Below are 9,887 nucleotides of genomic sequence, written 5' to 3' on the forward strand. Positions count from 1 at the left end.
TCTAGTCAAGCTGTGAGTATGTTGAGGGCACCTCCTTGCCGGTGACCATGCACACACTTTCAGGATCTCCCTCCATCAATGATCTATAACAGACTATGGCGACATGCTCATTGGGTAATCATAACTCGATTCCAAAATCTGAGAAGGTCAAACTGTGCTTGGGTAGTACTCTAGATAATTTTAGCTTGAATAGCAAAAGGATGTCAGTGCATTAGCTTCACCCTGCTGCTCCCATAACACTTATACTACTCAGATTAGCATCAGGTGAAATGGACTGTAGTGGGGCTGTTAGGATCCATCCAGATCCACTTAAGTCCGCGGTTCCACATTATTGTTAGAAGCCAATGGAAATGGAATATAAAACAACATAAATCAGTACACAATATTACAAACCATTGGAGACAAATAAATCTGTTGATCATCATCCCGAATATTGCATATTGTAAGAAGAAAATAAACATGGTCTTCATCGGCAAGCAGGCATAACATGTTGCATAGTTGTTCCCTTAAAAACATGCTGCATTGATAGAATTCATAGATGTATATACCTCTAAACTTGCATTTATGAGTATGTCTCCAGTTATTCTAATTTCCTTCACGAATGCATATGAGAAGAAGTCGTTGTAGGTACTTGGGGCCACCGTTGACCCTTGGGTGGGCGAAGGCCCTCGAGCACCTCCACTTGAACTTCTGGTGAGCAAGTCCATAAGGAACCACCCCAGGACAGTTCCAGTCATATTAGTCTTTCTTATCAGCCAACTTTGCATCATTCGCTTCTTTCTTGTTTTTCACATTTTCAAGATGATGAATTTTCAGATTGCCTTGCAGCTTGTTTAGGCTCCCCAACTGTTTTAGCTCATGCCCATGTTCCGTGCTTACTTGGAATACATCAAGTTCTTGTAGTGATGTTAAACCGCTGATGTTTGGAACTTGCATTGGAAATCTATAAATATGCCCGCTTACTGCTAGTTTTCTACATGTAGTGCTAGTTCTGAACATGCAGTTTAGTACTTGGCATACTTCGTTAATTTCTTTTCATTATGTTCCTGTTACATTTTCATTATTGCAGCCTGTGTTGGGCAATAAGAAAAGTCTTCTTCACTTGCTTGGTGCCTAGCAACAAGTGTGTCATGATCTGGAGTTTACCTTTTGGTTTGAAAACTTGTATATATCATAGTTTTGCCTTTCACCATTGCTCATTGAAATAGATTTTTCTATTGTATAGATGAATGGAACCTTCCAAGCCCAAGGGAATGCTGGTACTCCATTGACAAAATCTTCCCATGATGAAGACCATCCTCATGCTACTCATGCCGATGAGCACAGTTCTACTCCAACACAGAACAATCAATTAGGAATTCCGGTAGCATAATTAGTGGTTAATATTATGAACTAGGTAGGCTTTCTTTCTCAATTGCTTCTCCTGGCAATTTAGGAATCAACTAGTGTGCGTGTTTTGGACTTGGTGACACCTCCTGTTAAGTTGAGCTGCCATGAATAATGACTTGGATATAAATGTGTGGATCTTGCGAACAATGAGATTTGAATAACTTGTATGGGTACATTGTGACCTAGGAATTGGATTTTATTTTAAACAGGGTTGTGTGACCTTTGCGTACGCATGAATGTGAGATGATTTGACAGGTGGCTGAATATATAAATATATATATATATACTTTCCTGACGAAGCCAGCCGCCATGGATATGTTGACCTCATTCTTGAAGGTATGGTCCTGAGTGCCACTAGCTGTCAGGAGCAGAAGATATTCGTGACAGCCAATTTCCTGATGGCACTTCCTGACGGTATGGCCGTCAGGAATTTGAATATGGGCATCTCAGGACTCCCATCAGGAAACACAGTCAGGAACAACATTCCTGACGGGCACCATCAGGAAATACTGTCTTTCCTGACAAGCTGTTGCTGGCGGGAAATTCCTGATGGGAGGGGATCATTCCTGACGAAAACAGTTCATTCCTGACGGAATATGGCCGTCAGGAAAAAGTCAACTTGGGGTAGTGTCCGGCCTCCTCCTCCTCCACGCGCCGCGGGCCCCGCCGTCAACGACCTCCCCGAAAACCAGGAGGTCTGCTGGCACCTGTGTTGGAGTAGAACTGTGCTCATCCGCATGAGTAGCATGAGGATGGTCTTCATCATGGGAAGATTTTGTCAATGGAGTACCAGCATTCCCTTGGGCTTGGAAGATTCCATTCATCTATACAATAGAAAAATGTATTTCAATGAACAACGGTGAAAGGCAAAACTATGATATATACAAGTTTTCAAACCAAAAGGTAAACTCTAGATCATGACACACTTGTTGGTAGGCACCAAGCAAGTGAAGAAGACTTTTCTTATTGCCCAGCACAGGCTGCAATAATGAAAATGTAACAGGAACATAATGAAAAGAAATTAACGAAGTATGCCAAGCACTAAACTGCATGTTCAAAACTAGCACTACATGTAGAAAACTAGCAATAAGCGGGCATATTTATAGCTTTCCAATGCAAGTTCCAACGCCAGCGGTTTAACATCACTACAAGAACTTGATGTATTCCAAGTAAGCACGGAACATGGGCATGAGCTAAAACAGTTGGGGAGCCTAAACAAGCTGCAAGGCAATCTGAAAATTCATCATCTTGAAAATGTGAAAAACAAGAAAGAAGTGAATGATGCAAAGTTGGCTGATAAGAAAGACTAATATGACTGGAACTGTCCTGGGGTGGTTCCTTATGGACTTGCTCACCAGAAGTTCAAGTGGAGGTGCTTGAGGGCCTTCGCCCACCCAAGAGTCAACCGTGGCCCCAAGTACCTACAACGACTTCTTCTCATAAGCTGCATTCATTAAGGAAATTAGAATAACTGGAGACATACTCATAAATGCAAGTTTAGAGGTATATACATCTATGAATTCTATCGATGCAGCATGTTTTTAAGGGAACAACTATGCAGCATGTTATGCCTGCCTGCCGATGAAGATCATGTTTATTTTCTTCTTACGGTATGCAATATTTGGGATGATGAACAACAGATTTATTTGTCTCCAATGATTTGTAATATTGTGTACTGATTTATGTTGTTTTATATTCCATTTCCATTGGCTTCTAATAATAATGTGGAACAACGGACTTAAGTGGATTTGGATGGATCCTAACAGCCCCACTGCAGTCCATTTCACCTGATGTTAATCCGAGTAGTATAAGTGTTATGGGAGCAACAGGGTGAAGCTAATGCACTGACAACCTTTTGCCATTCAAGCTAAAATTATCTAGAGTACTACCCAAGCACAGTTTGACCATCTCAGATTTTGGAATCGAGTTATGATTACCCAATGAGCATGTCGCCATACTCTGTTACAGATCATTGACGGAGGGAGATCCTGAAAGTGTGTGCATGGTCACCGGCAAGGAGGAGCCCTCAACATACTCACAGCTTGACTAGACTGCATTCCAATATAGCTATATGTTTCACCCCAAAGCGGTATCACTAGGGCAAGATTAGTTGATAGAATCAGAGTATACACAAAGAAAAACGTTTGGAGACGGAGTGCCGGCGGAACCTTTCGACCGGCCACATGGCACAATGCCAAACTAAACCTACTGCAGTCCTTAGATACAATTTTAAGAGTTTAAGACGATGTTTTTTTGTTGCAAAAACACATTAATGAAAACTGACTGGAATAGAAATTATAAACTCTAAATGATCAATAAATGGATCTCACCAGTCGTAGTGAGGATCATTTTGGAAAATTATAAGCTAGCAAGGTAACATGTATAGAGACTAAGAAGGCAGCAACCAAAATTATAAGCTAACTTTACATTGTTGAAATACATATACACTTGGGCAGCATGAACAAGTTTACAAACCAAAAGGAAACACCAGCTCACGACACACACATGTTGTTATCCACCAACCAAGTGAGAAGTCTTTTATTAAAGCCAAGTGTAGGTTGCACTTATGAAGAACTAATAGGAACATAACATACAAGGAAGAAAAGGGAATAAGATAAATGTTTACGATCCAATCCAAACTGAAAGCGAAGACCATGTACATTTCATAGTATAACTTGCTCCTCTGCTTGTCGAGATTGTCTAAAATATTTTAATACATGAATAAAATGTAAATACCATGCATATTAGAAACCATTGTCAAGTTTGTGCAAACATACCAGATCACTACCATCCATCAGCTGATCTTGAAAGGCTCAAAGGTCTTCGGGTATTTCCCATCCAGCCGTCCCAGCTTCTTTATAGCATCACCAGCAGAGTACATAATCTCAGTTCCTTCTAATCTACTGGATATGCATCTTGAAAAGCTTTGTAGTACTTCTTCTGTAACCATGAACGAATCACAATATGTCTCAATTAATTTAAGATTAACAATTATTGTCCTTTTGAAGATAAAGCAAATTTGCGCGAACTTGCAAGATGCTCCTTGACTAGGAGGCGCTGGACTGGGAGGGAGACACGAGGACGAGGTAGCTGGCCGGCGAGGGAGGCAGATCTGGACGGGAGGCGTCGGTCGATGGAGAGACGGAGCTGGAGGGTGGCTGGACGGCGAGGTAGGCGACAGTGAACCGAGAGACAGAGCTGGAGTGGCTGGACGGTGAGGGAGGCGCCGGTTGACGGGGAGGTAGGTGGCGCTGGAGTGGCTGGACGGCAAGGGAATCATTGTTGCAGGGCCTTCCCAACTGACCATTTTTCCTCGATAAATCTTGCTACGACATTGGAGTGTGATGTCCCTATGTCGTTCTCTCTTGTTTTTGCAACAAGCACTAGATTCCTTGTAGCACCATCACCTATAAGTCAAATGACCATGCAATTGTAAGTGTTTATCTCTGTTTTTAAGGCGTCCCGCCTTGGACGCTTAGGCGACGCTTAGGCGATAAGGCGCCCCGCCAGCGCCTTACAAATATGCCCGCCTTAGGCGCTTAGGCGTCGCCTAGGCGATAAGGCGCCCCCCCCCCCCCCCCCCCCAGCGCCTTAGATCGCCTTACCGCCTTAAAAACATAGGTGTTTATGTTTGTTTCTTCTGCAGGTCCATGATCACAAGTCAAATGAAACTGAATGCAACTTACCAACATGATTTTGGTCTGAATGAATGATCATATAAGAACCCTGAAACATAGTGAATTTATCACGAGTGTTACTCAAACAGCAAAATCAACATCTTTTAATTACAAAATGAATTTGTGAACTGAAAAGGCAAAATGTACCACAGTGCACAATTCTGAAAACTAAATAGCAATTTCTTCGACCTATATAAGTCCTTTGGTACGGACATAAAGATGAACAAAGTGACATGTTCAGAACTAAGAATGAAATAGGTAACCTTTTACATGACACTGTATGTTGTACAAGGGAATTGTGCTGTATCAGATTCAGTACTGTGGGTCGTTTTGACACCAAAGAATGAATGAAAATCTTTGTCACGGACTAAATGCATAACAAAACCGTGAAAAACGTAGATGCTAAGATTTATATACCACATTAATGAAACAATTTCTGAGGTCGCTTTCAAACAAAAATGTACATAGTAAGAGCGAGCAAGAAACATCACAAAAGTGTCTGTAGCTCTGCAGCACATGTAGATTATTTGACACAAAAATAGATAGGGAAGGGGGAGGAGAAGACAGGCACTCACTGGTCGGGGAGGGAGCTACGTATACACGGCGACGGAGGCGGATCTGGCACTCACTGGTTGGGGAGGGAGCTACATATACACGGCGACGGAGGAGGATCTGGAAGTCGCCGGCCAGGGAGGCGGATCTGGAAGTCGCCGGCGATGGATGCCGCGCTAGATGGGGAGGGAAGCTGCGCTGGAGGCGTGGAGTCGGTGCTCAACGGCGATGTGGGCGGCTCGATGGGGAGGGAGTCAGCGGATCAGAACTGGGCGGTGGGCGGGCAAGCGGCGGCGCTGGTCGTGGGGGTGAGAGGAGCAGCTCGATGGGGGAAGACCCGACCCTGTTTTAGGGATTTTGACCTCCCGAGCGAAAATATCAGCGCGTCCCGCGAACGTGTCTTCCTGCCACGTACACGCTTCTGAAGGTGCGTATCTGATTCGCGACGTGGATTGGGCCCCGACGCGAACGTGCCACCTCGTTCCTGAAGGTTATTCTCTTTCCTGAAGGCTATCGCGAAGAACGTCAGGAACGTTGCGATCTTTCCTCTCGGTGGACCGTCCACGTCAGGAACGCGCCCACGTTTCTGAAGGAGGCATCGGGCCCGTCACGATCGTGCCTGGCCGTCACCAAAAACTCAGTTTCGGGTAGTGCGACCTCTCTTGTTTAGTGACTGGAGAAACGGTGTGTTTCTGTGTAACAATCCTAGAGGTGTATATATAGTGTGTTGGTGTTTAACATATACTGAATTAAGTCTAACATTTATTATTAAGTTGTGGGGGAGAAGGGATGCTAATGTTGGAAATTTCAGGCTGTGTTAGTTTAGCTTGTTTTAATTTAGTGACGCTGTCAGGGCGTTAAATTGGATTTTTGTTGCGTAAATCACCGTTTGCTATTAGATCTGACACTTCCAGTGAGTTCTAGCTTTCTTCTTTCAAATAGAAGCACACTTGTATCCATTAATTTTGCCAATGACTTGTTTGCAAAGCCTTATGTGCACAGGACGCAGGCAAGACTATGGAAGTAAATTGTCATATGGTATTCCTTCCACAGTTTTCATGTTGTTTCCTGGGTTGTAAGATGCAGCTTAACATTTAAGATGTTTGTTTCCCCCGCAAAAGAAAAGATGGACTAGTTTAATACTATTTCCAAAGATGGTATCTGTTGAACTTCACTGTATACGCAGACATTTCTGATAAAATTTGTCTCTAGGAATGCAAACATCAGTGTGTAGCTCTTTAAAACATCTGTAGTATAGTTCTCACTTTTTTTTGAGGGAAGTATAGTTCTCACTTGTAGTGTGCTAGTAGGTAGTAGTATAAGGATCACGTTCTATTTTTCATGCAAATGCTTGAAGCCAGATTATATTTGTAAAGAAACTTTGTTGCCCTTCATCATATACTACCTCCGTTCCTAAATATTTGTCTTTTAAGAGATTCAAATGGACTACCACATACGGATGTATATAGACATATTTTAGAGTGTAGATTCATTCATTTTGCTCTGTATGTAGTCATTTGTTGAAATATCTAGAAAGACAAATATTTAGGAACAGAGGGAGTATATGCAAACTTTTAATTAATATATGTTTAAGGATGTACTATTTCTAATTGAAATTGTCACTGTATTACATTACGAAGAGTTTGGCTTCTTCAATTTAGTGTTCCCCTCTTTTGTTGCAGTAACTAGCTAAGTTACCGGAACATCACACACTCCAAGAAACAATGAGTTTATAACCTAATAAATACATCGTTGCATGACACTACATAGATGTTCCTACCCACTATGGAGGTAGTAACATAGTCTAGGAAAGTGTGTAAGTTACTAGCTTATGTTTTTGCCCATTGTGACCAGCCTTAGGATGTTTTTTGTTGGTAATAATCATCTGAGTGCATGTCCCAGCACCTGCAGTTTTGTTTCGATTCAGCTTCCATTAGTGTGACAAAAGAGGAGATGCTGAACTCGAACTGGGTTCCAACTTGCCCAATTCTGGGTACTACTATTAATTATCATCCTGTTATCTTTATGCGACGTCAATCTATTTGCAGCTGCGGATGCCGTTTTGGAGAAGCAAAACGCAGGAGGAAATCAAGAAATCGTTGATGCCGCTGCAGTCTCAACTTGCCAAACTGAAGTTGAAGTCGGTGGCGGCGACACACCCGAGTCCAAGCGGCGTAGGCTAGAGTGACGTGAGCTTGTTGAGATCTGTTCTTGTAGTCTCTCTGTTTCAATCTTGCAGGCATTATCTTCCCAGAAAAAAAATCTTGTAGGCTTTGCTAGAGAGCTGGTAACCCCAGCATGTTATCGGATACCACCTTTTGTATCCCTGATTTGTTGATCTTTTTTAGACCGGGCATCAGCAGAGATGTCTTTGTTAGCTTGGACAAGCTGAATAGCATCCGTTTCCACCATGATCTTACTCGTCCCAAGTTCTTGGGCTTTGTATAACTCTTTCACGCAAGGTTTTTTTATTTTTGACCCCGTGACCGTAGAGTAATTTTTTTTTTGAGAAAAATCTCCATTCAAATCACGAATCAGTACAAAGTAGGTAACACTTACAAGCACACTGAAACACAAACACAAAGAATCACGAACACCTAGAGCAATAGTTGTACGGTATATTTTCATTAATAAAAAAGTATGTACATGCAAGAAAAAGTAAAAAAAGTGTAACAAACGTATCAATAAGCCTATGCCTGTTTTATGAAACATCTTGAAAGAATTTGATGTGACCATCTGTGCTAAAACTACAGTTACTTGTCTAAAAAATATTCAAGTTGCACCTGTGCATGAGAAGTTGACTGTGACAGTACCAAAGGGGAAAGAAGCTGGTATTTTAGGGGCTTTTCCATGTGCTATACAGATTGGTTCGCTGATATTCAAGGTTCCTCCACAACTGGAAGAAGTTAGACCAAATTTTAGAACTCCGCCGGAAAAAGTCTTGATCTGATCGGCCGGGAAGAAACGAGCAAGTTCAGGGCTCAGAGCTGCTACGTGACACATCGTGATAACCATACACAGTGCATGGCGTTTTTCTTATTGGTCAAGTACTACTTACGTGAGGAATTCAAGTCTAGATAGAGTCCAAGGTAATCAACGGTGCCGAATAATTAATTAGTTAAATCCTTGATTAGTTTCGCTAGGAGAGTCCTAGTCTGCTACGTTTACATAGCGCGTGTCTCAAGTCTTTGTGTTGCCTATAAAAAGGGCTGGTTGCGGCCGTTGTGAGGGAGTTAGTTTTGATTGGATAATAAAATACCAGAAAAGCCTCATGTCGAGGGGCACCAAAGTTTTTCTGTTCCTACGCTGATCTGTGATAGCACGTTGCCGTGCGGAAGAGTTGATCTGCATCGTCTCTTACGCGAGTCCTCAACCCTAGTTCTTGCATCTTGCTTGGTCTTTGGGTGTCTACATCTTTTCTACATCTACTGCTGATTTCATTGAGTATCGTGAAAGATCGGACCGACTACACCCACAAATTAGCGTTTCGCTAGTTTGTGCATTATCAGAATTAGTTCAGAAACTGTTCAGTTCAGGTCTTGATTTTCTGTGCCTTAAGTGGCTTAGCTCTGTATTCCACTTCTTGCATTCCCTCCTTTAGATGAAAGATCCATCCATTGAGGTGCGCTGGTGCTTGTCGAAAGATTTTATCGTTCCTAACAGACCATATACTCCAACAGCTCATAGTGATGATTTTCACGCAAGCTTCACCATCACAAGTTCACCACAGTGTAAGGCATCCTGATCATGCTCCAGTCTTCCCGCCATGGCGATAGCCACATCTCCGTCGGAGTTGCGAATTACAAACCCGCAGCCACCAGACGAGTTTTCCCTACTGAAGCTGCCATCCACGTTTGTTTTGAGGTGGTCTGATGGTGGTTTCTGCAAATTGACGCCTCCTCCAAAATACCGAGAGGGTGCTTGGATACGTTTTAGTCCCATGACTAAAAGTAGTGGGACTAAAACTTGCTAGACTCACCCATGTTTGGATCCAAAATACTAAAGAGACTAAAATCAAGTTATTGAGCATTTATTATCCTCCAAACCCTCCAATCCAAAAGTCGCATGTGTTAAACAAGAGGAATTAAATGAGGAGAGAGGGGGCTAATACATATTTTAGTAGGTTTTCTATGACTAAAAATTTTTAGCCTCAAGACTAGTCCTAACCTCTCTTTAGTCAGGGGTGCTTGGAACTTTAGCCTCTACTAGCAAAAGAGCCCGTGCGTTGCAACGGAAGAAAAAAATAACACACACTCTTAACCCAATAAC

The 9,887-nt window shown here is 42.4% G+C and overlaps 1 long non-coding RNA gene across 6 annotated transcripts; it reads right to left on the reverse strand.

Annotated features, from left to right (window-relative positions):
• Nucleotides 1-465: 465 nt before the first annotated feature.
• Nucleotides 466-5,998, reverse strand: LOC123070134 (uncharacterized). 6 transcript variants are annotated; one of them, XR_006433432.1, is made up of 6 exons: nt 5,642-5,998; nt 5,076-5,115; nt 4,419-4,796; nt 4,167-4,329; nt 2,745-2,833; nt 466-2,213 (listed from the first exon to the last, which is right to left on the reverse strand). It is a non-coding gene; the product is annotated as an uncharacterized lncRNA (long non-coding RNA). The 6 variants fall into 6 exon arrangements; XR_006433430.1 differs by having other exon boundaries at nt 2,745-2,810; nt 4,167-4,796; XR_006433429.1 differs by having other exon boundaries at nt 4,167-4,796.
• Between the last annotated feature and the right edge of the window lie 3,889 nt (nt 5,999-9,887).

Source organism: Triticum aestivum, chromosome 3B (assembly GCF_018294505.1).
Source record: "Triticum aestivum cultivar Chinese Spring chromosome 3B, IWGSC CS RefSeq v2.1, whole genome shotgun sequence".
Taxonomy (NCBI): domain Eukaryota; kingdom Viridiplantae; phylum Streptophyta; class Magnoliopsida; order Poales; family Poaceae; genus Triticum; species Triticum aestivum.